We start from the raw sequence: 5,151 nt of genomic DNA on the forward strand, positions 1-5,151 counted from the left end.
AAGTTAATATGAGATGAATTTTTCCCTTTGAATTTATGATATAATTATTCTAGCATGTTATATTTGAACAGTTGGAGTGGAAAGAAGGACAGCGGCTGGCCCATCGGAGATGGAAGCGGGAACAAGGGCACTGGCATGTGACTGAGGACATGTCTGAAGACCTGTCAGAAGGAGAGAAGGGAGATGGTCTGGGAGAGATGATGCAGCCTGAAACTCCAAGGAAAATGTTCCTTAGAGAAACTTGTCTAGCTTGGAAGTATGGTCTGATGATAAGAAGGAAAAGAAACTCTACATTGTCCTTATCAGGTATAAATCTTTCAACACATAATAGCCAGATTAAAGGATTTCTTTGGTGTGCTGTTAATGCGTCAGGAATACCAGTTTCTATGCTGAAATTAATATTATGCCAAACTGAATTTAATATATGCTCTGTCCTATAACTAAATTATTAAGTGTTTGAATGAGTTAATTCCAGTAAATTATGATTGAGTTTGGCTAAAATCATAATAATTTTAATAAGATTATATTTCTAAAGGAAAAGATTTTCATAACTAAATAATTAATATTCAAATTAGTAACATGGACCTTTACAATCAGTTTTCATGGTTTGATCCGGGGAGAAAACATGGAGCTTGGTAGAGATTCCGACACTGGTAGACAGGTAGCCGTCGCAATCATATTCAAATTGTTAACATGTTTATTAATGAATCTTTTCTCATTTCATTGTTGCTTGTGCTTACACAAATAATTGTTAGGCGAAATATGTGGTAGAGCTATCCCGGGCACTTGCAAGGATACCAGGCATTTATAGGGTAGATCATTTTACACGCCAAGTCTCTTCACCTGAAGTTGATTTGAGTTATGGTGAGCCTACAGAAATGCTGACTATGTGTTCCGAAGATGATGGAAACGAAGATGAAGTAGGAGAGAGCAGCGGAGCATACATTATAAGGATCCCCTTTGGTCCACAGGATAAGTACCTTGGCAAAGAATTACTATGGCCTTTCATTCAAGAATTTGTAGATGGAGCTCTAGCTCACATTCTTAATATGTCAAAGGTTTTAGGTGAACAAATTGGTGGGGGGCAGCCTGTGTGGCCTTATGTCATCCATGGGCATTATGTGGATGCAGGGGATAGTGCAGCTCTCCTCTCTGGTGCTTTGAATGTCCCAATGGTGCTAACCGGACATTCACTTGGAAGAAACAAGCTTGACAGCTTCTTAAGCAGGGACGACAATCCAAGGAAGATATCAATTTGACATATAAGATTATGAGAAGGATAGAAGCTAAAGAGCTTTCCCTTGATGCTGCAGAACTTGTTATCACAAGTACCAAGCAAGAGATTGAAGAGCAATGGGGGGCATTATGATGGGTTTGATGTGAAGCTTGAGAAAGTTTTGCGTGCTCAGGCCAGCCGTGGAGTCAATTTCCATGGCTGATACATGCCAAGGATGGTGGTAAGTTGAGATTCACTTTCATATACTTATTAAGTTCAAGTTAACATGCTTTTAAATAACAAAGAAATAAACAAATTACTAGTCTAAAGCTAGTATGATTTCTCTTTTGATTCTTCTTTTTTCAAGCTCTAAAGTAGAAGTTGGTCAGGTAATTCCTCCTGGGATGGACTTCAACAGTGTTGTGGTACAAGAAGATGCCCCTGAGGTTGATGGGGAGCTTGCGACACTTATGGGTGGTACTGATGGGTCTCCAAAAGCAATTCCAACCATATGGGCTGAAGTGAGTGCTCTGTTTGTTAAGCATTGTTTCCGTTTAACTCTTGTTGTTTCTCAACTAAACTACTTTTGCAGGTATTGCAATTCCTTGCAAATCCCTACAAACCAATAATCTTGGCTTTATCAAGGCCTGACCCGAAGAAGAACATAACAACACTTTTGAGGGCCTTTGGAGAGAGTCATCACCTAAAAGAGCTCGCTAATCTTGTGTGTAATTCTGTTAAATGTACATGATTTACTTAGGAACCTTTAAATAATGTTCTTGAGAAAAACAATTGAGCTTTTATACAGGTACTTATAATGGGAAACAGGGATGATATAGATGAGATGACTGGTGGAAATGCTAGTGTGCTTACAACAGTACTGAAAATGATTGATAAGTATGACCTTTATGGTCAAGTTGCCTACCCAAAACATCACAAGCAGAATGATGTTCCAAACATATACCGACTTGCTGCAAAATCAAAGGTTTGATTCAAAGAAGTTGATTATTTTAGAACTTGCTTTTTATATACGGTTTTACATTAAGGATAATATAAGTTGTGAAACAACTGGGCAGGGAGTCTTCATAAATCCCGCATTGGTTGAACCATTTGGGCTTACTTTGATTGACGTTGGTTCTATGTCGTTTATACTTGTGATGAAACCATATCTTTGTATGCAAGAAAATGAGTTTAGATCTTTATATTTCTGAAAAATGATGTAGGCAGCAGTGCATGGGCTTCCAATGGTGGCTACTAAAAATGGAGGACCAGTTGACATTCATCGGGTATGTTGACCATTGTCCAATTCTAAAATTACAAGATACTTTGTTATGAAATGTTTAATCAGAAGGCTTAGGGAAAAGAGAAAAAAATTAGATTTTATACCATTAATAATAATAATAATTGAAATTTTTATGATTTTTAGGCACTGAACAATGGTCTGTTGGTAGATTTTTGCAGTAAAGAAGACATAGCGGATGCGCTTCTTAAGTTGGTATCAGATAGGAATTTATGGCATGAATGTCGAAAGAATGGTTGGAAGAACATTCATCTTTACTCATGGCCTGAGCACTGCCACACTTACTTGACTAGGGTGGCTGCCTATCGGATGAGGTACCCACAATGGCAAACTGATACTCCATTGGATGAAATTCTTGATGAAGAGTCATTTCTTAATGACTCACTTAAGGATGTGCAGGATATGTCACTTAAGCTGTCTGTTGATGGGGATAAATCATCACTCAATGAATCTCTTGACTATAGGCTGCAGCTTCCGATGACCCTGTCCAAGATCAAGTGATACATGTCCTAAGCAAGATCAAGAGACCAGAATCTGATTCAAAAGATAATAAAGAAGTTAGGAAGAAAATAGTTGATAATGTGATGAGCAAGTATCCCATGTTGAGGCGGTGATGCAGATTAATTGTTATTGCACTTTACTGCTATGACAGCAAAGGGGCTCCTGAGAAGAAGATAGCCTAGATTGTGCAAGATATGTTTAAGGCTGTTCGGTCTGACATAGAACTTGCAAAAGTCTCGGGATTTGCTCTATCAACAACAATGGGAGTGTCAGAGACAGTAGAGTTCTTGAAGTCAGAAAATATTCAAGTAAATGATTTTGATGTTTTGATTTGTAGTAGTGGAGGTGAAGTATATTATCCCGACACTTACACAGAAGCTGGAAAACTTTCTCCTGATCCAGACTATGCATCACATGTTGATTACCGTTGGGGCATTGATGGCCTAGAGAAAACTATTTGGAAACTGCTGAGTACATCTGACAGTGGATCCAAATTGAATCAATCTTCCCGCGTCATTGAGGCAGATAAGAAATCAAGCAATGCTCATTGCATTTCATTCTTGATAAAAGATCCTAGTAAGGTAAGGAAAACATTAGTTTTACTTCCACATTGAGCTCCTCTAACGGTGGCTTGGTTTCACAGATAAAACGCGTCAATGATTTGACGCGAAAATTCAGATGAGAGGTCTCCAGTGCCATCCAATGTATTGCAGGAACTCAACAAGAATTCAAATTATTCCTATTCTCGCCTCTCGATCACAGGCACTCAGGTATTGGACACATTTCAGGGCTTTGTTTTGTTGGATGTGAAAATGAGTTTATAATTTGCATTGATTGTGGTTGTTGTTAGGTATCTTTTCGTCCGTTGGAGATTGAATGTCGCGAACATGTTTGTGGTTGTTGGTGAAACTGGTGACACTGACTATGAGGAGATGATTTCCGGGGCTCATAAAACCTTGATCATGAAAGGTACGGTGGAAAAGGGTTCTTGTGAATTACTCCGAACGGTGGACCTAAGAGACGACATTGTTCCTAAGGAAAGCTCCCTGATTGGATTCTTAAACACTGGTGCAAAGGTCGATGAAATCACCAAGGCATTGAAACAACCGTTGGAAGGTTCAGAAGGAATGTGAGATAGTAATCTCTAATTGAATGGGAATTTGCTGCCCCTGGAGTAGTACTTCTTGATGTAGCTAGCTAAGCTAACATCTCTCACTTGGAAAAAAGAAAGCCTTGTGTTGTTTAAATATGCATACAAAGTTCAATCTGTTCTTTTTCTCTTGAAGGAAAGCTCGTAAATGCAGTACAGAGGGCCTGCCTGCATTGCAAATGCATTGCTCGTATTAAATTCAAAATCTAAAAACTTGAATTAATTTTTTGGACTCTTAGATTCTAAATTTTTAATCCACAAATCATCTAATGAAATAAATAAATATTTTTCAGGATTTGGTGGAGACAGCAAGTCTGATGAGATCTAACGGAGGTGGGCAGGTTTGTTGGAGATGACAAAATCTATAAGCGGTGTTGGCTAGTGGTGGTGGTGTTAGCAGGTGGTTGTGGGTGGTGGCGTTGATGGTGGGTTGAGTGTCTTATAATTTTAATTGAATACAAAAACATTTTTGTCTTGAAAATCATGTAAGTGTGGGTAAAATAATTACAATGAGGCTTAGGTTTGCTTGTTGCAATAATTGAATGTGAGAGCAACTCTATCCTAAAAATTTTAATGAGTAAGACTAAAATTATAATAAAATTCATATTATTTTGATAATCTTTTAATACTTAAAATGAAAACAATAATCAAATTATCTTATATATTATCTATCATTTCACTTTGACAGTAAAATATTAGTAGAATATTTTTTTATCTGACAAACTAAACATTATAATGATATTAATAAACTATAAATTTTCAGGGTAATAAAACATTACCCTAAATCAAATGTCTCCTTAGGATGTGTTTCTTTTGGATAACCTTATATTATCAAAAATGAAACCACAATAATAAATTACTTATAAGATTAATTAATATAAATTATTAATGCGTTTAATAAAATTAGAATGTATAAATAAATATTGTGTAATTTGTGTTTAGTTAATAATAATAAAATAATTATAATACCTATAAGATTATTTT

General features: G+C 36.7%; 1 pseudogene; it reads left to right on the plus strand.

Annotated features, from left to right (window-relative positions):
- The first annotated feature begins 598 nt into the window (after nt 1–598).
- Nucleotides 599–4,670, plus strand: LOC123211121 (annotated as a pseudogene).
- Nucleotides 4,671–5,151: the final 481 nt, after the last annotated feature.

Source organism: Mangifera indica, chromosome 3, assembly GCF_011075055.1.
Source record: "Mangifera indica cultivar Alphonso chromosome 3, CATAS_Mindica_2.1, whole genome shotgun sequence".
Lineage (NCBI taxonomy): Eukaryota > Viridiplantae > Streptophyta > Magnoliopsida > Sapindales > Anacardiaceae > Mangifera > Mangifera indica.